We start from the raw sequence: 27442 nt of genomic DNA on the forward strand, positions 1-27442 counted from the left end.
GCAATAAAAAGTTGTTATTGTCTCGGTCGTCACGCTTCTTGACCACCTCTACTGCAGCGAACCTGAGCTGGCTGATGTTATGTCTGTTGTCTTTAAAATGGATAGCCAGGTTGGATTTCATGTTAACAGTTCTTATATTGCTTTTATGTTCATTTATTCTTTGTTTCAGTTTTCGTGTAGTTTTTCCAGTATACATCAGTCCACATGGGCATTTGATGATATATACGACATTTTCCGTATCACATGTGGCATTCAATTTCAATTTAATATCGGTGCCCTTCATGGGATGTTTAAGCACAGGACCCTTCATCATGTTGTTACAGTTTTGACAATTGAGGCAAGGTTGATTACCTTTGTATTTGACCATAGATGTTGGTTTAGGCTCTTTTATAAGTTCTTTGAGATTCTTGCCTCTTTTGTAGGCAAACAGTGGTTGTTCACTAAATATTCCATTAAAATCTTGTTCTCGACAGATGATTGGCCAATGTCTCAGAATAGCGGTTTTGTATGCCCTTGAGGCCTCCGAGTCCCGCTGAAGCCACTCCTATGCAGGAACAGTTCGAAATTTGTTGAAAGATGGTATGCCATCTTAAATAAGTGCTCCTTAGACTTAATATTGTTGATAGTGGATGAACTATCTAGAGCTTTGGAAGAACTCAACAGAGACATTCAACAATGCAAACAAGAATTAAGTGACATGTTGCCCAAGGAAGACTGATCCAAGATACTGGAGGACATCACTATTCAATTGGACAAACACACCAAGGAAATTAATGAACGGAAATTACGCAAGTATCGGAGAGATACCATAGATTATAAGCTGGGGGAAGTGTACTCTTGGGCTGAGGTGTATGCCAGGAGACGACAAAATAGACCACCAAAAAGTAACACCAATACTACAACAGAGACTTCATCTTCAGAGGAAGAATCACGTACCGATCAAAGACGTACCAACCTACAAAAACCTTCAACCAGTACTGAATCTTCTACCCTCTCTGCGGTTCCTTTTTTAGAGGAAGGCCCGGGAGAAAGAGACGACCCAGGAGGAGCCAGGTCAAAAGAAAAGGAAAAAGAGAGAGAGACAAAGACAGGGAGTTGAGAAGTACAACAGTGAATCAGAGGGTAGAAAAACCGAAGAAGAAGACAACCTAGTGATTAATATATCTTCATATACGTTGTCTACACAAGAAGTCAATGTGTTACAAAAAGGCACTTCATTCATTCCCACTAGCCACACCAATGAGCTGGAGCTTCAAATTAGCCTATTCAAATGTATGCGTAATCTACGTTTAAGACATTTCTTCGAAAACGTCTCACCTCCACAAAATCAGGAACAGGAAGATCAATTGAGAGGATTAAGAGCCAGAAGCACATTCATGGCACCCACGAGTCATAAATCCTTTGATATATTTGAAAGCCTAGTCAAGAATGATATTAGCAACATCAATTATACCAAGAAAAACAAACACCTGAACTTAACCAAAAAAGAATATTCACTACTCAACAACCTAGCCAATAATGTGGATATCACGTACCAAACAGCTGACAAAGGGGGTGCACTGGTCCTAATGGACACCACATTCTACAAAAACCAAGTCAGAGAACATTTGGCAGACAAGAACACGTATGATCTTATCCATTTCAATCCCACCAGTCAATACAAAGAAGTACTGATGAACATTTTAACCATGGCAGAAGAGAATGGAACTATAGATCCCAAAACCAAAAGATTTTTGACACCAAGCAACCCTAGAACACCAAGCATGTATATGCTACCAAAGGTTCATAAGAGCGTAACCCAACCTCCATTCAGACCCATCGTGTCCACACGTGGCAGCATTCATGAGAACACTGGTAAACTCATTGACAGGTATCTTCAGCCACTAATTCAACAATCTCGTACTTACATAAAGGACACAACCCATCTTCTACAGATAATCAATGGGATAAGTTTTGGAGAGGATGAGACCATCTGGCTATGTTCAATAGATGTGAAATCTCTATATACGAGCATTCCGCATGATTTGGGGATGGAAGCAATTGAGAATATTCTAGTACACTCTGATCTCTCACAAGATTTTCAAATTTTTCTAATGCAACTTATGCACTTCACTCTTTACCAGAGTTATTTTTCTTGGGATGATCAATTCTTCGCACAGTTGTCCGGGACTTCCATGGGCAATTGTGCGGCACCTGTCTATGCCAACGCTTTCATGATCTTCTTCGAAGAAAATCATATCCTGAACCAGCCACCTTGGATTGCACATGCCATGACATTCTTGCGATACATAGACGATATCCTTGTTCTATGGAGAGGAGACTATGACTCCTTATTCAAAGCAGTAACCAATCTCAATCAAATCAACGATCGCATTCAATTTACATCGGAAATGAGTCAACAAAGTATCACCTTTCTGGATGTGAGAATAACGAGACATCAAGATCACTTAGAGACCGATCTCTACAGAAAAATCACTGACAAAAACAATACTCTCCATTACAGTTCTTATCACCAGAAACCATTAAAGAATCATCTGCCATATTCACAACTTTTACGGGTGAAACGAATCACATCTGACACCACCAAGTATGATGAACAAGCCTCCAACATGCTGGAACGTTTTGCCAAAAGAGGATACCCTGAAACCATTTTAACTCATGCTAAGGAACGTTGTGACAAAATTACACGCCAAGAAGCGTTGGTCACCAAACCCAAAGACAATAAGAAAAGACCAGTGGTCGTATCCAAATATTCTGAGGCCTCAAGGGCATACAAAACCGCTATTCTGAGACATTGGCCAATCATCTGTCGAGAACAAGATTTTAATGGAATATTTAGTGAACAACCACTGTTTGCCTACAAAAGAGGCAAGAATCTCAAAGAACTTATAAAAGAGCCTAAACCAACATCTATGGTCAAATACAAAGGTAATCAACCTTGCCTCAATTGTCAAAACTGTAACAACATGATGAAGGGTCCTGTGCTTAAACATCCCATGAAGGGCACCGATATTAAATTGAAATTGAATGCCACATGTGATACGGAAAATGTCGTATATATCATCAAATGCCCATGTGGACTGATATATACTGGAAAAACTACACGAAAACTGAAACAAAGAATAAATGAACATAAAAGCAATATAAGAACTGTTAACATGAAATCCAACCTGGCTATCCATTTTAAAGACAACAGACATAACATCAGCCAGCTCAGGTTCGCTGCAGTAGAGGTGGTCAAGAAGCGTGACGACAGAGACAATAACAACTTTTTATTGCAGCGTGAAAACCATTGGATTAAATTCCTTCAATCTATGAAACCATCTGGTCTTAATGATCGGATGGAATTTCTATGCTATTTGTAGATCTGTTTATCATCTGTGGAAATGTAATTTTTGACATGCATGATTATATTGATTTTTAATTGATTGCACATAGTTCACACACCAATATGATCACCACCTCGACTTATTCCGTTTTCGTTTCATCTTTCTATCCTTTTTTATACTGCACACATGATGTTTTCTCTGTTTGGCTCTTTCGTTTTCCGACACCACTCCATAATGGCCGCTAGATCTACAGTCCTCTTTCTATACACATTACTCTGTTTCCTCTTCCGTATATACGAGATGGGTGTTTCACACACCTTAGCGAAGGGCGTATCGGCAGGACGCGTGATCTTGCATTTACTTCTCCGTAAGTACTGGAACACCGTTTTAGCGTTTTCACTTGGTTTACAACCCGTAGACTTTCACGAGGGTCTATCCTTTCTCATTCACGGTGACCTTTTAATAATCTTCTTTTTTCCGGTGATATCAAACTTATCTCGATCTCGCACAATCTTCTAGATTAATAGCAACTTACTCTTCCTTTTTTTATGATTCACGAATTGGGAAACTGTGATCAACACGCAGTCGGGTGCTTCTTTTCACGCTAGATTCATCATTTTTTAAAAAAACGCATGTATGAGCAAAAAAAAAACAACTGTAAAAATTGAGACTTGCTACTCCGTATATTATACTTAGATTGCATTATTATCATTTTTTCTAGGATTCCCCTGACGAAGGACCTAGTGTCCGAAATGCATTGGGACATGATTATCTACACAATGTATTTGGTTGTATAAATCAAATGGATCATCGTGGATATTGATGAAATTCATGTGAATAAAACATGAGCAACATGGAAACCAATTTTGTTTAATCTCTTGGAACATTCATTATAGAAACCTCGTTTGTTTCTCTTAGGTTGTGCTCAAAGAGTTGGCATCTACGCTAGATGTCACCGACCATTAGTTTGATTCCCACACCTTCTTTGTCAGGGGGTGACATCTTTGAAGCACGCCACAACCTGTTTACGCTTTCACACTGAGGAGTGCGTGGCCCACACCCGAACGTTCAATAGACTTCTCCCCACACCAATGAACAAATTTGAACCAGCTATAGGAATAGATAGATTTGGTGGAGAGACGCCTGACGGGCAAAATAATGTACACCAAGTCAGAAGAAAGAGAGAAAGAATTCAGGTTGCTCCGCTCAATCTCCAGGTATGAAGGTATAAGCTCTGGAGGTGGGGGGTGTAGAACCTGCCCCTGCGACTGCAAGAGGAGGTCTGCCCTGAGAGGGAGACGGAGCGGAGGGCACAAGGAGAGGTGGAGAAGATCTGTATACCACACCCTTCTTGGCCAATCCGGGGCGATCAATATGACTTGGGCCGGTCTTGATGAATCTTCCTCAGAACCCGAGGAATCAAGGGTATGGGAGGAAACGCGTAAAGGAGTTGTGAGCCCCAACTCAACTGAAACGCGTCCCCCAGCGCTCCCTGCAATGGATACTAGAGACTGCAGAATGACTGGCAGTGAGCGTTCTCATGAGTGGCAAACAGGTCCACCCAAGGAGTTCCCCACGTCCGGAAGACGTGACGAACCACCTCCGGATGAAGCCTCCACTCGTGGTCTGCAGGGAACTGCCGACTGAGACTGTCTGCACGCACATTTAGAAGTCTGGTCAGATGATTTGCCATCAGGCAAATCTGATGGTCCCGAACCCCAGGACCAGAGACGCAGAGCCTCTCTGCAGAGACAATGCAACCCCACTTCTCCCTGCTTGTTGACATATCACATCGCAGTAGTGTTGTCCGTCAGGACTTGAACCAACTGACCGCAAAGGGAAGGGAGGAAGGCCTTGAGCGCCAAACGTATCTCCCGCAACTCTAGAAGGTTGATATAAAGCAACCTTTCCTCCAGAGACCAAAGACCCTTGATCTCCAGGTCCACCAGATGAGCACCCCACTCTAAGGTGTGTGCATCCGTTATCACTGTAGCCACCAATGGAGATAGATGGAAGGGCAGTCCTTGAGACAGATTGTCCTCCACCAAGACAGATCCGCTGCAGCTTCTCTGGAGATCCTCATAGACTCCCTGAGATCTCAGTTGTGTTAATATCACTGCCTGAGGAGCCACCACTGGAGCACCCTCATGTGCCAGTGTGCATGGTCGACCAACAGAATGCAGGAAGCAAACAGACAGAGAAGGCGAAGGACCTTAAGGACTGGAACGGCGCTCCATTGTAAAACAAGGGAATCATTTCCTGAATGTCAAGAATCCTTTGTGGAGGTGGGAATGCTTGACACACAGTAGTGTCCAGTACTGCCCCTATGAACAGGTTGCGCTGAGAGGGCACCAGGTGAGACTTGGGCACGCTTATCGAGAAACCCAATTTGTACAACAGCTGAGTTGTAACCTGCAGATGATGAAGCACCTTCTCTGGTGACTCTGCTTTGATTAGCCAGTCGTCCAGATAGGGGAAAACTGGAATCCGTGATCTCTTTAGATGGGCTGCCACCACTGCCATCACCTTTGTGAAGACTCGGGGTGCAGTAGTAAGTCCAAAAGGGAGAACCGCAAACTGATAATGTTGCGACCCTACCGTAAAACGGAGATACTTCCTGTGCGCCTTCAGGATCGGGATTGATAATACGCGTCCTGCAAGTCGATAGACACCATCCATTCCTCCTGTTGCAGCGCTTGAAGAACCTGCGCAAGGGTGAGCATCTTGAACCTCTTGTGCTTCAGAAAAAGGTTCAAGATCCTGAGATCCAGGATTGGACGTAACCTGCAATCCTTCTTGGGAATCAGAAAATACCGGGAGTAGCATCCCTGACCCCTTTCCCGCTCTGGAACCACCGCTTTTGCACCTTTTTTCAGTAAAGTTAGCACTTCCTCCTGCAGGAGAAGAAGGTAGTCCTCCGAGCAAGCCCCTTGGCAAGGAGTGTAATTTGGAGGGAATTCCCGAAAGGGAAGAGCATACCCATTCTCTACATGATTGAGAACCCAAAGGTCTGTAGCGACCGATTCTCAATCTTGCAGGAAATGAGCGAGCCGACCCCCCACAGGACCAACATGACCCAGAATGGTGTATCTAGGGCTGCTTTGCTGTGGTAAGAGGGGGGGAGGTAGAGGATGAGGAGGAGGAGGGCTGATGACCTCGTGGACGACCTCTGTTCTTGCCCCGGTAGGACTTGTACGAGGTGTTTTGCTGCTGCTGCTGCTAAGGCGGTCTGTAGGTCCGAAAGGACAACCTCCCAAAACCTCTGTACTTCCTGTACAAGGAACCTCTAGGCTTAGCTTGAAGGCCCAAAGACTTGGCAGTGGCTTTACTGTCATTAAACCTTTCCAAGGCTGCATCCGCCTTCTTTCCAAACAGCCCAGAACCATCAAAAGGAAGATCCAAAAGTGTTGCCTGCACATCTGGGGAGAACTCCGATGATTTCAGCCGGGCACTGCTTCTTGTGGCAACAGAAGACCCCATGATCCTGGCAACAGAGTCTGCAGTGTCTAGACCACTTTGAATCACCTGACGAGCAGCCGCTTGAGTGTCTGACAAGACCTCATTAAAATTCTGCATGTCCTCCTCAGACAATTTAGGGGCAAGTTGTTTAGCAGAATCCATTAGGGCATGGATGTAACGACCCAAAAGACAGGTGGCATTTGTGGACTTCAAGGCCATGCTCGCCGAGGAAAACACCTTTTTTGCAGACTAGTCAAGCCTTTTCGACTCCCTATTTCCAGGAACCTGAGGAAAAGCCCCAGAAGATCTATTGGAACAGGCAGCTTGAACCACCAGACTCTCAGGAGAAGGATGGAAAGTTAAAAAGTCCGGGTCCCCTGGAGCTGACCTGTATCTCCTGGCAACAGACTTAGAAACTGCTGGAGCCGAAAAGGGCTTACGCCAAACCTCCATTACAGGCTCAGAGATGGCATCATTGCATGGCAGCAAAGGCTCTACCACAGTTGAAGGTGAATGAAGTACTTCCATCAAGATATTTGACTTAAATTCAGCCGTGGGAAGCTGGAGGTCTAAAAGTTCTGCTGCCTTCCTTATTACTGTGTGGTAAGGAACCACATCCTTTGAAGGAGAATCAGATGGAGGTGAAAGCTCCCATTCTGGAGACATATCAAGGCCACTTGCCTCCTTCAATTCTTCAAAATAGTCATCGGACTCCTGAATCTCACCTTTCTCCATTTCTTCCAAACGATACCTCTGCTCTTCTTCTCTCCTATAACTTATTCTCGGAACCGGCGTTGGTGGAGCTAAACACGACTCGGACAGATCTGGAGGCACAGCCTGTGTCGAACGAGGTCGAGCTGACGGCGCCGGAGATGAAGGGAAGGGCGTCGACGTCCTTGACGCCGGGAAATGCCAAGACGGTGCCACTGGTAGAAATGGTATAAAGGGAGCCTGAGCATAGGCCTGAGGAACCCCCAGATTAAATGCCATAGGACCCATGGGACCCGAGCGTGCTCCAGAGGGGTGCATCGCCCTTTGAAAGACTCCATACATCGCATTTAAATAAAGCAATGGATCTTGGCCAGGGAAAGGTGGATAAACGCCTGGAGAAAGCTCAGGCGTAGGCATTACCGGACTCTGGCCAATCGGCGCTGACGGTGGAGCCACTGGAGTCAACGGCTCATCTGGCACTGGAATTTCCTACACCGAAGTCGGAAAATGTGCCGAAGTCGGAGATGGAGTCGGCGTCGGAGAATGTGCTGGCGAAGCTGATCTTACAGGAGAACCCTGATTCAAGGGAGAAGGAGAGACGAAGTCTTTACGATGTTGAGGAGTTGGCGAGGTCGACTTCAAAGCCGTGTCTTTATCTGAACGGCATCTTGATCCATGCCTCTTCTTCTTCTTATGCTTCTTAGATCTAGAAGCATACCCCGACGTCGACTTCGAGCCCGACCTCGACCTGGAACGAGACCTCTACCTTCTTTGACCTCTTTTCTCCTCCCTCATCTTCACCATGAAGAGTTTAGCTATTCTTTCCTTTAACATCTTTGGATTCATTTTTCTACAGCAGGCGCATCCCTCGAAGTCTTGATCCGACGACAGACCCCAGACACAATCTTCATGAGGATCTGTAATAGACATATGTCCTCCGCACTCCCTGCAGGGCTTGAACCCGGACTTTCTCGATGACATCTTCGAGAAGGAAACAAGAAGAAGACCAGAAATACAAGCAGAAACACAAAGTAGCAAGTGAAACCACGGAGAGTCTAAGAAAACCGTTAGCGTCGACGGCGCAGAAAAAACAGAACTGACGTCATCACGCCGACGAGGTTCTCTTATGGCTCCAGTGATGTCAGCGGAGCCACGAGCGGAGCCATGCTTCCGTGACGTTGTCCTCGTCGGCGTGGAGAGCTACAAAAAAGTTCCGAATGCTGCTGGCGCAGGGGATATTCACAAGGTGAGGAATCCACTGGCAGATGTATCCATCAGAAAAATGGTACCTATGGTATTCAGGGCATGGGTACTAAAGAGGGTCCCCATGCGGTACAGCATGTATTATGCCACCCCAGGGAACCCCACAAAAACGGCCTGCGGACTGCCTTGTAGGATGCATAAAATGGCACTAGCCATTTACCTTGACGTTGCACACTCCCTGTGTGCCATGCACAAATACACTGCATGTCCTATATGTAAGTCACCCATACATCAGGCCTTAGAGCCCCAAGGCAGAGTGCATTATATTACTTGGGAGGGCACATATGCATGAGCAGATATATTCCTGTGATGTCTAGTTCCATTACTCAGACAGTTCAAGTAATCAGGAAGCCGTGTTGAAGGTATGCACTGGGCATTATGAGTTACCCAGCTACATTATCCCTTCACTGATAATAATGGTGTTTGGTATCAAACCCCTCGTCTCATTAAATCTATACTGATGCCAGTATCAGATTTAATGCAACAGGAGCCCAGAGGGCACACCTATACTGATGCCAGTATTAGATGTATTGCGACAGGCACCCAGAGGGCTCCTGAGTGGTGTCCCTTGCAAACCTACTAGTCCTCCTGTGTGTTGGCTGACTGGTATCATCCAGCCTGTCACCACATATAAGTTTCAGTTCCCCTCTAGGTGAGAGCTCACACTTGGAGGCCAGAAAGTGGTGAGGCATCGAGCGGCGCGGTTGGAGTTGGCTGACCAGACCCAGACACCATTGTCAGAGTCAGTTGACCGGACCAAGCCGCCGAACGTAATAACCCTTAAGGGCTGTGCACCGGCATTTAAACTGATTTGGAATCAGCCGGTCGCAGTGAAGCAGAGGGCAAACCTGCCAGCGGAACACAGCCACAACTTCATGCACCTCCTTGGGGCACGATGGCCCTCCAGGGGAAGGTGAAGACCCAAAAATACTATGAAGAGAATTGTAATATTTTCTTATCTGGGTCAGAGTCGCCCCGGCTCCGGAGTAGGTTGGGTGGCGCGGGACAGACTTGTGCACCAACTCTTCAACCAAAGATTAGGAACAGGCTTCATGTGGCGCAGTCAGGAGTGGCGCAGTCGGGGGGGGGGGGGGGGGGGGGGGGGGATGACATGATTTCGTACGACGCCTGCGTTGTGACTTACCTCGGGACGTCGATGGAGAGGGACGTCCACAAGAACTGCTCCTGGATCAGGCCTGTGGGCCACTCATGGAGCGCAAAGAGGACGAAAGTCGAAAGGCAGTCTTGGAAGACTATGACATCCACACCACTAGGAGTTTCAGTCAACCTTCCCTCAGTGCATTTGGGCGAAGTTGCCGACAGAAGTCGCACTCCTAAGAGTCATGGTGCTCCCCCAGGCACCACATACAAACAGAGTGAAGGTCTGTAGCAGACATTTGTTGTCCACAGGACCCACAGGTCTGAACCCTGTCGCTCAACACCCTCTACCGACGCGCAGAGGTACTGCTGTAAATCATTTTCAGATCTAGTCTGGCACCTGGGGAAAATTTCAAGAATCTGCAGCTAGATGTCTCGATCAGATATAAAAATTTATGTTATTTTTCTAAATTGGTGACAGATTTCCTTATTGAGTGCGTCTCCTTAATTGACTCTGTGTGTGCAACAATTGCCTAACACTCCCCTATGATAAGCCTAAGGCTGCTCAACCACACTATCAGAAATAGAGCACCTTCGGATTGGTAAAGTAAGTCCCTGTACACTAGTAAGGGATACATGGACTTTCTGCACAGTACACCTTATTTTGGTACACTATATAGCCAGCTTCCCAAAGTGTCTCAATTGCAGGCTGGGCACACTCTTAAGGTTGGCCACCTGAAGTGGACAGTCGAAGAAGGGTTTCACCATCTTGGTTTTTGGTGAAACTAGGAACTCTAGGTCAGGATTAGCCCCACTCTTCGCAGGCAGTGGCCATATAAGGGGTGTGGGTGTCCCCTAGGACACTGGTAAAGGTGGGCTGTTAAACAACAGCAGACTTTTCGGTAATTTTCAAAAAGACACAAATATATTTGCTTGTCATTCAAATTTAATCATGACGAATCCAATAGAGAGTTATGTTGTCACTCAATTCTTCAATGACATGATTCACAAGATAGCGGTATTAATTAGCTATCATAAATCCAGTATTCAATCCCAATGCATTTCGGCATGTGCCTTTATCAGGGGAAAATAATAAATTTTGTTGTACTAATCTGTATCCGTCTCTGAACATATATCCATCACCATGTCAATACATCTTTAAATCATCATTGTTAAAAAAACATTTCAAAAAGGATTTCAAAAAAGAAAGATAACTGTTATATGAAACTACATTATTCGCTCGCTGTGACAAACTCGTGATACTGATATCGTGCGATAAAGTGAGGAGGCTGTTGGTACTGCGTGGATTCTCAGCGTTGACAAATGCATATTAGGTTGGTAGCTTACCAGTTATTAAAAACGATCTAAGTAAGTGGCAATGTTACAAGTGTTTACATAAAGATACCAACATAGGAGCTAACTGATGTATTATATACGCTGGCTCATATGAGCTTACCTTCTGAATACACGGAGAGTTTCAACAAGTTAACCGGCAGAGCGCCATCGCTGTTGGTGAAAAGCCGCAGCGTGTGACGCGCATTAAGGGGTGTGGTTAAATGCTGTGTTTACTTAGCACGCGATGAGTATTTAAAGAGACGGGAACATTTGTTCCTTCGCTTGTAACTTAATAAAGTAAACAAATCTACCTCCAATGTTAGCGAATAATGGAACAATAAAATAAAATAAAAAAGAGAAATAAGGCGTGAAGTTTTACTGGGAAAAATGTTCCCGCATCAGGTAGTCCCAGCTCCTGTAGAGCTATATTAGTGCATGAATCACAAAAATAGGAATCAGAAAACTAATTTATAGATAACATCCAAATTCTGTACGCTCATTCATTCCTTTTGGTTTCAGTGTCTGTAAGTGGTATATCCAAAAGTTCTCTCGTTTGAGGAGCGTTTTCTTGTTGTCTCTATCTTCACTTTTTGCTATGATTTCCAACACACATGTTTTAATTTGACTCACTTGGTGGTTAGCCTCAATAAAGTGTGCGGCTACTACTGACTTTAAAGCTTTGGTCCTGATGTTGCTTTTATGTTCATTTAGTCTCACTTTTAGTTTTCTTTCAGTCTGACCAATATACGCTTTTCCGCACGGGCATTTAATCATGTAAATGATATTCGAGGTGTCACATGTTGCATTCACTTGTAGTCTTATTCTGTTGCCCCTCATTGGGTGAGTGATGCTGTTGCCATGTTGAATGTTGTTACAATTATTACAGTTCCAGCACGGAACTGTGCCTTTGTAGTTAACTGTGCATATTTTCGAAACTGGTTGCTTGATAAATTCGCCAAGGTTTCGGCCTCTGCTAAATGCAAATACAGGAATTTCTTGAAAAATGTGGTTGAAGTCTGGTTCAACTTGAAGTAAAGACCAATGCTTCTTGATGATACTTTTGTTCCGGGCACTAGCTGTTGAAAATGTACTCACGCATGTGATTTTGGGTTCTTTCAGGGTTTTCTTAAATGTCAAAAGTTGCATCCTATCTTTTGAATTTGCTCGCTCCATCGCTTGTTTGAGAGTACATTCAGGATAACCTCTATCTTTGAAACGTTGTATCATGTTTTTTGATTTTATCTTGAATTCCTCTGGGTCTGAGACTATTCTTTTAACTCGTAGAAGTTGTGAGAAAGGTAAATGCTGCCTCAACGCTTGTGGGTGAAAGCTCTGGTAGGCTAACATATTGTTCCGATCTGTTGGTTTTGTGAATAGTGTAGTTTCAAAATTCGTGTCATGCTTTATAATAGTTACATCCAGGTAGATGATCTTATGTTTTTGTATTTCAAAAGTGAATTGTATCCGCTCACTCACTTCATTAAGATCCTTGATGTTAATGATCAGTTCATCCTCGCTTCCTTTCCATAAAATGAAAATATCATCTATATAACGAAGATATAGACGCAGCTTGTCCTTCCATTTCTGGCACTTTAATATGTGCTGATTCTCATATTCATGCATGAAGATATTGGCGTATGTGGGTGCCGCACAATTCCCCAACGATGGTCCACTCTTTTGGAGACACCATTGATCCTCGCAATTGAAATAGCTGTGCATTAAAGTAAAAATGAGGAGTTCAAGCAAGAATATTTTCATGGATTCCTCATATTCCATGCCCAATAGGGCCTTTTCGACAGCCTCTATGCCTAATTGGTGAGGTATAGAGGTGTACAATGCTTGCACATCAATACTACACATGAGAATATTTTCACCTTCCTCGATTTGTATTTCTGCCAGTTTGTTGAGAAAGTCAGTGGTACCCTTTATAAAAGAACCCATATTTTGGACGAATGCCGCAGACGGTAAGCTCATATGAGCCAGCGTATATAATACATCAGTTAGCTCCTATGATGGTATCTTTATGTAAACGCGCGTAACATTGCCACTTATTTATATCGTTTTTAATAACTGGTAAGCTACCAACCTAATATGCATTTGTCAACGCTGAGAATCCACGCAGTACCAACAGCCTCCTCAAATTATCGCACGATATCAGTATAACGAGTTGTTTCATATAACAGTTATCTTTCCTTTTTTAAATCCTTTTTGAAATGTTTTTTTAACAATGATGTTTTAAAGATGTATTGACATGGTGATGGATATATGTTCAGAGATGGATACAGATTAGTACAACAAAATTTATTATTTTCCAACAGATTACCCCTGATAAAGGCACATGCCGAAATGCATTGGGATTAGATACTGGATTTATGATAGCTAATTAATACCGCTATCTTGTGAATCATGTCATTGAAGAATTGAGTGACAACATAACTCTCTATTGGATTTGTCATGATTAAATTTGAATGACTAGCAAATATAATTGTGTCTTTTTGAAAATCACCGAAAAGTCTGCTGTTATTTAACAGCCCACCTTTACCAGTGCCCTAGGGGACACCCACACAACTGTGTCGGTGCTACTTTGTTGTAATATGGTCTACTCCCGAGCGGGGAGTTATCCCTAGGAGCACGATCTAATATACGTTCACAAAGAGTTGAAATTCAGCTGTGCACAGCCACATTCTTTGGTATATATACTTCTCCTGCTCAACGGACTGTAGCACGCATAAACATGCAGTATGAAGAGATCACTAACCTCACTGAATCTCGAGCGGAAACTTTTGCTTATGCTCATGATTAGAATTCAAGAATATATTCACTAATCAATGAGGAAGTTTCTGAACACACCACCACCAGATCCAAAGAACAACAAATTAAACAACTGTTATACCTATCCCGCAAATCCATGAACCAGCGCCTGCATGCAAGTACTATGATACGCTATCATAAAGCACAAAGGATTCCCCAGGGTCTTAGAATTTCTCTTAAACCTTCATTGTGCAAAAACTGTAAGAAATTCACAGACTAATGGTTCGTGATTTAAATAAATGTTCTCTCGACCTTATTTTACTATTCATAGAAGAGCTGTTTAATATTCTAGAGGAATTAGATAAGGACATAGCAACAGTCAAAGAAGAATTAGAAAGAACATTGTCAACAGAAGAACTTAACAGCATTCTAGACGACGTCAAATCCCAACTAGCCAAAAATTTGGAAGAAGTCAATGAACGTAAACTAAGGAAGTACCGAAGAGATACCATCGATTATAAACTCGGTGAAGTTTATACATGGGCTGAAGTATACGCGAAAAGACGGCAGAATCGTCCATACACGACGCAAACGGATACATCATCAACTGGTTCAAATGCTTCTGAAACATCGAGAAGAGCAAACACTATTAACAAACAACAACCAAGCACCAGTACAGTCGCTCAGCCTTTTTTAGGGGCAGGACTGAACGAAGAGAAGAGGCAAACAAAGAGAAAGTAAAGGACCCACCACAGACACGCAATGTGACGACCAAGAGGGACAAAAAGAAAACACAACATTGAATAACTTAGTCATTAATATTTCTGATGTAAAACTCTCTCGGATTCAAACAGCAACTTTACAAAAGGGGACATCCTTTGTCCCGACAGCTCAAACCAATCACCTAGTGCTCAATATAAGTTTTTACAAACTGATGAGGAAACTTAGACTGAGACATTTCTTTGAGAATATTATAACTGAACCCAAAGTGATGGAGAGTGATCCATTAAAAGGTTTATCTACCACAAGTACCTTCATGGCTCCAGTTAGCAACAAAACACTCGATTTATTCGAACAGCTAGTAAAGCAAGACTTGTCTAAAATCAACTATTCCAAAAAGGGAACAAGAAGGAATCTTTCAAAAAAAGAATATGGCATATTGAAATCTATCGCCAATAACCCACAAATTACCTGTCAGAAGGCCGATAAGGGAGGAGCTCTGGTAATCTTAAACACCTCATACTACAGAGAACAAATACAGACTCATCTCCAGGATAATAGCACCTACATGCGTCTAGATTTCAACCCCACTTCAGAGATTCAAGACAATCTATATAAAATAGTGGAGAACGCAAAGGATAAAGGTACTATTAATGAAAAAATTTCTCATCACAACCTTTCCTAAAAAAACGCGCTTCTACATGGCGCCTAAAATACATAAGAACTATTTGAAACCACCTCGCCGTCCAATAGTATCCACATGCGGAAGGCTCCACGAACCAGTTGGTAAACTACTGGACAAATATCTACAACCATTCATCCAAAATATGGGTTCTTTTATAAAGGATACCACTGACTTTCTCAACAAACTGGCAGAAATACAAATCGAGGAAGGAGAAAATATTCTCATGTGTAGTATTGATGTGCAAGCATTGTACACCTCTATACCTCACCAATTAGGCATAGAGGCTGTTGAAAAGGCCCTATTGGACATGGAATATGAGGAATCCATGAAAATATTCTTGCTTGAACTCCTCATTTTTACTTTAATGTACAGCTATTTCAATTGGGAGGATCAATGGTATTACAAAAGAGTGGAACATCTATGGGGAATTGTGCGGCACCCACATACGCCAATATCTTCATGCATGAATATGAGAATCAGCACATATTAAAGTGCCAGAAATGGCAGGACAAGCTGCGTCTATATCTTCGTTATGTAGATGATATTTTCATTTTACAGAAAGGAAGCGAGGATGAACTGATCAATAACATCAAGGATCTTAATGAAGTGAATGAGCGAATACAATTCACTTTTGAAATACAAAAACATAAGATCAACTACCTGGATGTAACTATTATAAAGCATGACACGAATTTTGAAACTACACTATTCACAAAACCAACAGATTGGAACAATATGTTAGCCTACCAGAGCTTTCACCCACAAGCGTTGAGGTAGCAGTTACCTTTCTCACAACTTCTACGAGTTAAAAGAATAGTCTCAGACCAAGAGGAATTCAAGATAGAATCAAAGAACATGATACAACGTTTCAAAGATAGAGGTTATCCTGAATGTACTCTGAAACAAGAGATGGAGAGAGCAAATTCAAAAGATAGGATGCAACTTTTGACATTTAAGAAAACCCCGAAAAAACACAAAATCACATGCGTGAGTAAACTTTTAACAGCTAGTGCCCGGTACAAAAGTATCATCAAGAAGCATTGGTCTTTACTTCAAGTTGAACCAGACTTCAACCACATTTTTCAAGAAATTCCTGTATTTGCATTTAGCAGAGGGAGAAACCTTGGCGAAATTATCAAGCAACCAGTTTCGAAAATATGCACAGTTAACTACAAAGGCACAGTTCCGTGCTGGAACTGTAATAATTGTAACAACATTCAACAAGGCAACAGCATCACTCACCCACTGAGGGGCAACAGAATAAGACTACAAGTGAATGCAACATGTGACACCTCGAATATCATTTACATGATTAAATGCCCGTGCGGAAAAGCGTATATTGGTCAGACTTAAAGAAAACTAAAAGTGAGACTAAATGAACATAAAAGCAACATCAGGACCAAAGCTTTAAAGTCAGTAGTAGCCACACACATTGAGGCTAACCACCAAGTGAGTCAAATTAAAGCATGTGTGTTGGAAATCATAGCAAAAAGTGAAGATAGAGACATTAAGAAAACGCTCCTCAAACGAGAGAACTTTTGGATATACCACTTACAGACACTGAAACCCAAAGGAATGAATGAGCGTACAGAATGCACAAGTTACTACTTGTGTAACGATATATCTGTAAGAGACATTAGTTAGTGATAGATTCCTTACCTTAGAATATCCCCAGGCGTCAGACTGGATCCGGAAATTTTTGCGTAGCAATACCCCTGCGCGCTGGTAGGCGTCGTCTGCGGCTCCGCGTCCGTCGTCGGCGTCGTGAGCGCCGGGATGACGTCATCGGAGTATATAGACGGCGCCCATGCGCGCTGACGTCAGTTCTGATAACACAGCTTTTCCGCGCCAGATACGCAGAGCCATGATAGAACTAACACTGGTGCCATTGAAACTAGGGCCCTGAAAGGGGATGACCTTAACCCTAAATATCAGTTCGCAGAACGGGGAGGATGGGAGGGCGGTAAGGAATCTATCACTAACTAATGTCTCTTACAGATATATCGTTACACAAGTAGTAACTTGTGCATCTGAAAGAGACACGTTAGTGATAGATTCCTTACCTTAGAATAGATACCCCAGCAATACCAACCCCGGTGGTGGGTCTGCGAACCAATATCACACCAGAAAGTCCTGGAGGACGGAACGGCCAAAGAAGCCATCCCTCCGGACTTGACTGTCCAGGCAGTAGTGTCTTGCGAACGTGTGCAGCGAGGCCCACGTGGCTGCCTGACAGATGTCCTGCAGGGGGACACCGCGGCCCAGGGCAGTTGTCGTTGCCGTGGCCCGAGTGGAGTGAGCCCGCAATCCAGCCGGGGGCTCCTTCCTCGCCATGGAGTAGCATGCTTGGATGCACAAGATGATCCACCTGGAGATGGTCCTCTTGTGTACAGCCTTTCCCTTCTTCGCGCCCACGTAACCAACGAAGAGTTGGTCATCCACCCGGAATTGGCGAGTGCGGTCCAGGTAGTAGGAGAGCGCACGTTTTGGATCCAGACGGTGGAGCCTCTCTTCCTCTTTCGAGGGATGCGGAGGCGGAAAGAAGGTGGGCAAGGTGATGGACTGCCCGATGTGGAAGGCCGTGACAACCTTGGGCAGAAAGGAAGGTCGTGTACGCAACACCACCTTATCAGGATGAACAGACAGGAAAGGCGGAGAAGAAGAAAGAGCCTGGAGCTCACTCACCCTCCTGGCAGAGGTGATGGCAACCAGGAAGGCCGTCTTCAGCGTAAGGAGACGAAGAGGACAGTTATGAAGTGGCTCAAAGGGAGCACACATCAGATAGGTGAGAACAAGGTTCAAGTCCCACTGGGGCATCACGAAGGGAACAGGAGGGAACATGTGTGTGATGCCCTTCAGAAATCTACTCACTATAGGGGACTTGAACAAAGAAGGCTGATCTGGTAGCCTCAAGAAGGCAGAAAGAGCAGAAAGGTACCCTTTAAGAGTGCCCAGAGCAGAGCCCTGCTGGGCAAGGGAAAGAAGAAAGAGCAGCACTTCCGAAAGGGGTGCAGAGAGAGGATCCACAGCCTTTGCTGCGCACCATGCCACAAATCTATTCCACCGGCAGGCGTATACCGACTTAGTGGAGGGACGCCTGGCTGCCAGAATGATGTCACAGACTTCGGGAGGCAAGTCAAATGGCCTCAACTGCCGCCGCTCAATCTCCAAGCTTGTAGGTGGAGACTGGACAGGTTCGGGTGCAGGACCGTCCCCTGCTGCTGCGACAGAAGGTCCTCCCGAAGAGGCAGACGAATCGGGGGATCGACTGACATGCTGAGTAGCTCGGGATACCAGTATCTTCGAGCCCAGTCCGGAGCCACAAGGATAACTTGGGCCCGGTCGCGCTTGATCTTCTTCAGCACTCTGGGCAGAAGTGGTATAGGCGGAAAGGCGTACAACAGGCCGCAGCTCCACTCGCGACGAAAAGCGTCTCCGAGCGAGTGCCGCCTTGGAAACTCCAACGCGCAGAACTGCTGACATTGCGCGTTCTCTTCTGTGGCGAATAGATCTAACCAAGGCTCTCCCCACTGTCGAAAGAGACCTTGCGCCACGTCCGAGTTCAGACGCCATTCGTGATCCATCATGCACCGGCGGCTGAGTTCGTCCGCCCTGGCATTCAGAGAACCTGCCAGGTGTTGAACCACCAGAGTCACGCCCTGATGTTCCAGCCACTGCCAGAGGCGCAGAGCCTCCTGGCAAAGGGTCCACGACCCCACACCGCCCTGTTTGTTGCAGTACCACATGGCGGTGGTGTTGTCGGTGAACACTTGCACCACGCTCCCCCTGACAGAGGGGAGGAATGCCTTCAGTGCAAGACGAATCGCCCGCAGCTCCAGAAGGTTGATGTGGAGCCGGGACTCCGCCGGAGACCAGAGGCCTCTGATCTCCGCCTCTCCCATGTGGCCTCCCCAGCCCTGGAGGGACGCGTCCGTCACAACTACGTGCTCCGGCTGGGGTAGAGAGAGGGGTCTGCCACTGACCCAGTCGCGGTCCGTGAGCCACCACTGCAGTTGATTCGCAGTGCCCTCCGAGATCAGGACATGATCGGACAGGTTGCCCTGATGCTGGGCCCACTGAAACTTCAGGTCCCACTGCAGAGCCCGCATCCGCCACCTGGCGTGACGCACCAGAAGGATGCAGGAGGCCATCAGTCCCAGAAGCCGCAGCGTCAACCTGACCGAGACCCGGGATAACGGCCCGAAGATAGGAATCAGAGCCTGAATATCCCGAACCCGCTGCTCGGGTGGGTAAACCCGAAACTGCGCCGAGTCGAGAACCGCTCCGATGAAGAGGAGCTTCTGAGAGGGACACAGGTGTGACTTCGGCACATTGATGGAGAACCCCAGCAAGTGCAGGAGGTCGGCCGTAGTCTGGAGGTGGCTGACGACTGTCTGGGGCGAGCCCGCCTTCAACAACCAGTCGTCGAGGTAGGGGAAGACTGATACCCCCTGCCTGCGCAGATGGGCTGCGACCACCGCCATCACCTTCGTGAACACCCGTGGGGCGCTGGTAAGGCCGAAGGGGAGCACGGTAAACTGAAAATGCTCTTGGCCTACCGTGAACCGCAGGTAACGCCGGTGGGCCGGCAGGACGGGGATGTGGAAATAGGCGTCCTGCAAGTCCAACGCTACCATCCAGTCTCCTGGGTCCAGGGCAGCCAGGACCTGAGCCAAAGTGAGCATCTTGAACTTCTCCGTCCGGAGGAAGCCGTTGACGTTCCGTAGGTCCAAGATAGGGCGTAGGCCCCCTTTGCCCTTCTTGGGTACCAGAAAGTAGTGGGAATAACAGCCACGTCCTACTTCTGGCCCAGGAACGCGCTCGATGGCCCTCTTGGCCAAGAGGGCCGAAACCTCCTCTTGCAGAAGTTGCAAGTGATCCCCCGACACACGGTGGTATTGAGGTGGCATGGATGGAGGGGAAGACTCGAAGGGGAGGGAGAAACCCCTTCGGACAATTTGCAGCACCCACCTGTCCGAAGTGACTGTATGCCAGTGGGAGAGGTGATGGCGAACCCTGCCTCCCACAGGCGTCACATGGGCCTGAAAGCTCGGACTAGGAAGGTTTTGAGGCGGGGGCTGCTGAGGGAGGTGTGGACTGGCCTCGCCGCTGGCCCCGACCACCGCCACGGCGGTTCCCACGGCCGCCACCGCGTTGCTGAACATTCTGCGGCGCGTGGCTGACGGTCCGCGGTGGGGCGCCCCTTCCGTGGCCACGAAAGGAGCGAAAGGCACCCGATTGCTGGCGCGGGGCCGCAAGGCCCAAGGACTTGGCCGTGGCCCTGGAGTCCTTAAAACGTTCCAGCGCATGGTCTGCCTTGTCGCCAAAGAGGCGACGGCCATCAAACGGCATGTCCAGGAGAGTGGCCTGGACATCGGCCGAGAAATTGGCGGACCTCAACCAGGCGTGGCGTCGAACCGCCACCGTCGTAGCCATCGCCCTGCCCAGTGAGTCCGTGGTATCCAGCCCACACCGGATAGAAAAGCGTGCCGCATCTCGGCCGTCCGCAAGGGTTTGGCTGAGTTTAGCCCTGACCTCCTCAGGGCATTGTGGCAGCACCTCCGCAACCGTGTCCCACAGAGTGTGGGTGTAGCGGCCCAAGAGACAGTTGGTGTTCACTGACCGGAGCCCTAGGCTCACAGACGAGAAGACCTTCTTCCCGAACTGCTCATATCTCTTGGATTCCCGATCGGGCGGGGCCGTCGGGAATGCGGTCTGGGAAGTGGAGGCCTGGATGACCAGGCTCTCGGGGGTGGGGTGGGTGGACAAAAAGCAAGGGTCGCCCGGTGCCGGGCGGTAGCGTCTGGCCACGTTCCTATCCACAGGGGGACCTGTGGCGGGCTTGGACCAAGTGCCCAGCAGAACGTCACACAAGGCCTCATTGAACGGCAGAAGGGGCTCCGCGGAGCCGGACTGCTGTTTGAGCACCTCAGTGAGGAGATTAGTCCTCACGGCCGCGACGGGGAGCTCAAGGTGTAGGGCCTTAGCTGCCTTCGTCAACACTACACTGTAAGCAGAACCCGCCTCCGAAGCCACAGTCGGGGGCGATGTAAATCCAGTGTCTGGCGATGTGTCAATAGCACTGGCCTCCCCAAGCTCATATGTCCAGTCCTGATGAGACTGGCAATCACGTGCCAGAGGGTCCTCGGACCCCTCCCACTGCTCCTCGTCACCCGGCTCCTGGAGACCAGGATCAACAGCCAGGGCCTCCTCGTGGAGATAGAATTCTCCGAAGGTCGTCGGAATCGGCGCCCAGCGGCGCCCCTACGACGCCTGAGGCGGACCGTAGGAAGCATTGGGGTCGGCAACCACTACAGCTGCCGGGGACGACACCTGAAGGGACGTCGCCGGTGAGGTCGTAGGGTCGACCGGCGAGGTCCCGGATCCGGAGCCGGATCCAGCGAGGTCGCGCGGCGCCGGGACCGAGGTCGCCAGCGGCGCCGGGGCCGAAGCACCCGACGTCGTCGGGGCCGAAGCGCCCGACCCGGAAGGACCTCCAGACGGAGCCGATCGGCCCGAAGGCGCCACGGGAACCGACTGAGGAGGGAGGGCCCACATGGCCATGAGGTACCTCTCGACCTCCTCCTGCGACGCGCCGTGCCCAGGGACCCGAAGGTGTGGGGCAAGCGGCGACGCTTGCGACTCCCGCGGAGCCGCGTGGGCGGTGTCGCCCGAATCCCCGGTCGCATCGTGCGAGCGACGGGGCGGGTCGGAGGACCGATGGTGTCGCTCCGACCTCTCATGCCTCTTACCTGAGGACTTGGAACCAGACGATCGGTGACCACTCCCGGAACGTCGATGACTCCGACCTCGCGACCTGTCCCTCGACCTCCCGTGGGACCGGGACCGGGACCTGGAGCGGCGCGGGGCCGACTGCCTCAGCTCGAGGCGCTTGCGGGACCGCTCCCGCCTAGCCTTCGACGTCAGGGCCCGGCAGTCGTCACAGGTTCGATCGTCGTGGTCGAGGCCTAAGCACTTCAGGCACCGGCGATGGGGGTCCGTGACCGACATGAGTCGGCCGCACTTCGAGCAAGGCTTGAACCCGGGCATCCCTGGCACCGATAGTCGAGAATCGACTAAGTATAGGATCAAAAAGATCAAAAAAGATTTCAGTCAAAAAGTGACTCGGGGTAGAGCTTCTTCCGGATCTGCGCTAGCTGGCGCGGAAAAAAGAAGAACTGACGTCAGCGCGCATGGGCGCCGTCTATATACTCCGATGACGTCATCCCGGCGCTCACGACGACGGACGCGGAGCCGCAGACGACGCCTACCAGCGCGCAGGGGTATTGCTACGCAAAAATTTCCGGATCCAGTCTGACGCCTGGGGATATTCTAAGGTAAGGAATCTATCACTAACGTGTCTCTTTCAGATTTGGATGTTATCTATAAATTAGTTTTCTGATTCCTATTTTTGTGATTCATGCACTAATATAGCTCTACAGGAGCTGGGACTACCTGATGCGGGAACATTTTTCACAGTAGAACTTCACGCCTTATTTCTTTTTTAATTTTATTTTATTGTTCCATTAATCGCTAACATTGGAGGTAGATTTATGTTTACTTTATTAGGATACAAGCGAAGGAACAAATGTTACCGTCTCTTTAAATACGCTTTGCGCGCTAAGTAAACACGGCATTTAACCACACCCCTTAATGCGCGTCATGCGCTGCGGCTTTTCACCAACAGTGATAGCGATGGCGTTCTGCCGGTTAACTTGTTGAAACTCTGTGTATTCAGACGGTAAGCTCATATGAGCCAGCGTATATAATGCATCAGTTAGCTCCTATGTTGGTATCTTTACGTAAAAGCGCGTAACATTGCCCCTTACTTACATCGTTTTTATTAACTGGTAAGCTACCAACCTAATATGCATTTGTCAACGCTGAGAATCCACGCAGTACCAACAGCCTCCTCACATTATCGCACGATATCAGTATAACAAGTTTGTCACAGCGAGCGATTAATGTAGTTCACATAACAGTTATCTTTCCTTTTTGAAATCATTTTTGAAATGTTTTATTAACAATGATGTTTTAAAGTTGTATTGACATGGTGATGGATATATGTTCAGAGACGGATACAGATTAGTACAACAAAATGTATTATTTTCCAACAGATTACCCCTGATGAAGGCACATGCCGAAATGCATTGGGATTGAATACTGGATTTATGATAGCTAATTAATACCGCTATCTTGTGAATCATGTCATTGAAGAATAGAGTGACAACATAACTTTTTATTTGATTCGTCATGATTAAATTTGAATGACAAGCGAATATATTTGTGTCTTTTTGAAAATCACCGAAAAGTCTGCTGTTGTTTAATAGCCCACCTTTACCAGTGCCCTAGCGGACACCCACACAACTGTGTTAATGCTACTTTGTTGTAATATTGTCTACTCCCGAGCAGGGAGTTATCCCTAGGAGAAAGGTCTAATATACGTTCACAAAGAGTTGAAATTCAGCTGTGCACAGCCTCATTCTTTTGTACATATAAGGGGTGTAGACACCCCAGGGGTAGGTAGCCCATTGACTACTACCCTACACTCATCAAAATGCCCCTAAATTCAGTAATTAGGGGTCCCCCGACACCAGAAAGACGGATTTGTCTACCTGAAACAAGAGGATAAAGAAGAGCTGACACCGTAAGAACAGAGGACCTGCTTCAAAACTGGGGCCAAACCCTTCCTGGCTGCTGGTAACCTCAACAATAGCAGGACCAACTCGTCCAGAAGCTTAACATCCTTCCCAAACCCTTGGGAGACTGTCCAGCACTTCGCATTTCCCTTGGGGTGAAGGAGCGATCCACCTGCATCTGTAGGCACAGACCGCACCTGCTCAGTACTTCGTTTTGCTTGCTATCGGGCCCATTGAGGGAGCATCTTGTCAGGTGGAGGTTACTGTGGTTCCAAGAGGTCAGCCCGTCTCAACAGTGAGTTGAGACAACAGACACTCCAGGAGCCTCCCTGCACCAATACCCTGGGTACCAGAGCATTTACTGCACCCAAGGCGTATTGAGGGTCCAGCCTGGACACCACTGCCGCAAAAGCAGACCTGCTGAAGAGGGACTTCAGGACCGACGAGCCCCATACAGAGTGGACTTGTCTTGTTTTCTTCCACTTTCCAGGTCAACCCAAGAACCATGAGAGCCTCCAACTCAAGTGGCTAGCCAGCCAAACACTTCTGCATCCGAGCCCCACAGCACGAGTTCACGGAAACAGACTGAGTCTCCTCTCTCCAGAAAACCTCACGAGCTGAGCCACCCCTTTGGGTTCTGCTGGACTTGTCCCAAAGTCTGCACTTGCAGCCTTTTTGTTACAGGTACTTTGGACTAAACTGTGTAGCACGCGAGGCTACCATTGCGACCAGCACCTCTGCACCCGGACACACCAGAGCAGGTGAACCTGAACTGCTGGTGGATCTTTGGACCTTGGCCCCCAAGCACTTTAAGTCCAAAAGGGCACCCCCCTACAACCGTTTACAAGTATATGCATTTTCTCCAATAGGATACCATTACCGCATTCAAGGCTCATACCTCAAAAGCCGCTATTTGAGTGTTTTACTGTTTTCTTGTAAAATTCATAACTCCGAAAGTGCTTACCCGATTCCGATGATCTTGTTGTCTAAAATTATATAAAAATCTATTTTTCCAAACTGGCCTAAATTTTCTTATTGAGTGTGTGTCATTTTTTGCGCTGTGTGTGCAACAAAAGCTTAACACTCCCTTCTAATATGCTTAAGCTGCTAGGCCACACTACCACAAAAAAGCACTGGGATTATTAAAGTAAGCCCTGCAAACCAATAAGGGTCGTCTGGACTTTTTGCATGGTGTGCCCCTACATTGGCCAATTACATACCAAACATTGGCATAGCCAATAGGTCTCGACTTTGGGACCTTATAAGTGATTAGCCATGCAACAGTTGATGTTGTTGCACCAAGGATATTGTGCTGCATAACTAAATACTTATAAGGTCCCAAAAGCGAGACCTATTGGCTATGCCAATGCTTGTTTACCTAATGGAGACATCAACCTAAATGTATCTTGATATGTAATACACTTCTGATCATTTAAGATCATGTGAAAGGAAGGTAGATGACACCTGAATTATATCTTTTTACTCGTAATGTCTCAACGTTGTACCACCTTTCATAACCAGTTTCATCAAGTTTACAAGTAGATCCAACCCTATCAGCGGATTTTCTGAACCGAGTGCCATGTATGACGTATTGCGATTTGGAGCATTCGGATAGGTTGGATACGCATCATTGGGGATATAACTCTACCTAACTCAATACACATTGGATGGAAAGATGCCACACAAACCTGACTCGACGTGCTGTAGTTTTAATGTAATTTCGGGCGGAGAATATTAGGGCATCCTGCCACCCACTGAGTTGTGAATGTACTGCAAAATCACAAGTACACAAATAATTGGAAGTGGTAGTGGACCATCCTTCTTATTCCTAAAACAAGACACCTTATTTAAGTTCCGTTTGACTGGGTCATGCAATGCGTTGAGCTGCATTAATTTTACACGCCTTATGTCGCAGAGTGTCACCTCTGTGAATAGATACTTCAGCATCAAGTTTAAGAAACGAGTGTGAAGTAAATTGTTACATCCGTAAGTGTTTTCCTACATTATTTATGATAGGTACAGCACTTCTTCAGCAGTTCGGGATCATGGTGTCCTTTACATTTATTGAGTAACACAAGTCTGAGACCAATACCTTGATTGATTGACTTATTTGGGAACCTAGAGTTAAAAGTGCGCCTTTTTATAGTGCATGGATATGTCTGCAGGCCTGAATGCAGGAAAAGTGTACAAGATTGACCTATTCTGGCCAGAAGCTCTATGGTTATACCCACATTTGGCGATTGCGCAATCATCCGGAACAAAGAAAGATGCCACGGCGAGGAGGCTCAGCACACGGCGTAGACTCCCAGATAGCGGCTGCGACCTCCTCGCTCGAGCCGGTGCGGTGAAGGTCTCCCCGTGAGCGGAGGGGACCTGACGTCTCCGTGGGGCTACGAGGGAACTGGCCCCATTGCCAGGAACAAGGGCGCCGACTAAGGAGAAAGTCCGCCTCCTCTGCGGGCGGGATTGAAGCACGCAGTGGCCAATCAGCGTGCAAACGGCGTGACGTACTGATGTAAACTTCCCAAGACCTTTCCCTTGCAGGAGGAGTAGGGACACCATCTGTTTGAAAGTTAATTACAAACAGATGGTTTCAAAGCTTGCTCCCGCAAGGGATTCGCCAAATGTGCACGCGATGCCATTCAAAGCAATGCAAAGCGTGCACGTTTTGGGCCGAAAAACTGTATCGATTCCTAAAGGTCTCCTATGCAGCGCATGCGTGCTGCGTAGGCGAGACCTAAAAAGCCAACTTCCTACATAACTTCATTAGATTACACTGTGTACCAAAAGGATTAACCCTAGCTCTCGCACTGATCAAACGTTCCATGGGACTCCATGAAAAAATAATCACCATCTATATATAGGATAACAAAATAGGACTATACTAGGTGACAGGCCCAGAGTCATCATTTGACACTTAATAACAAGGTGAGATCTTGTTCTATTCCAGGCTCCAAGGCCACTTCATAGCCCCCTGAAAACGGTCTTGCAGTCGATGGGCCAGCTACTGCCCCCCTCTGGTTTGTTCAACTAAAGAAGGCCCTTATTAGAGATTTTAAAAATATACTTGTTGCTGAACTTTCTCCCATTTGCGACCAGCTGCTGGCGATTGAACAAGGGCTTGGGGTCTTATGCTAGGTCAGTTCCACACTTCACATACTTCTAGGGCCTTAAACACCGCCCCCAGGGACAGCCAGCGGGCTGTATCTGGTCAGTCTACTGCCCTAGCCCCGTGGTTCCTGCCACGTCAGATGAGCGAAAAATAATTACCTCCTACCTGCTTTTCCCTCTACACACGCTACACAGTACACAGCTTCTTCATTACACTCTAGTTGATACTTGGGCCGCCAAAGGACCACCATGGGCAGTAAGGATTGTGCACCTAGGCCCGACTATACCCAGCAGAAGCTCACGCCCCCACTTCAGCGTCACCCAGTGAATGATCTACCATA

The 27442-nt window shown here is 46.9% G+C and overlaps 1 protein-coding gene across 1 annotated transcript in view; it reads right to left on the minus strand.

The window, feature by feature from the left end:
- XRN1 (5'-3' exoribonuclease 1) overlaps window positions 1–27442 on the minus strand; it is a 1308150-nt gene that overhangs the window by 274160 nt on the left and 1006548 nt on the right. The window lies entirely within an intron of this gene.

This window comes from Lissotriton vulgaris, chromosome 11, assembly GCF_964263255.1.
Source record: "Lissotriton vulgaris chromosome 11, aLisVul1.2, whole genome shotgun sequence".
NCBI classification, from domain to species: Eukaryota; Metazoa; Chordata; class Amphibia; order Caudata; family Salamandridae; genus Lissotriton; species Lissotriton vulgaris.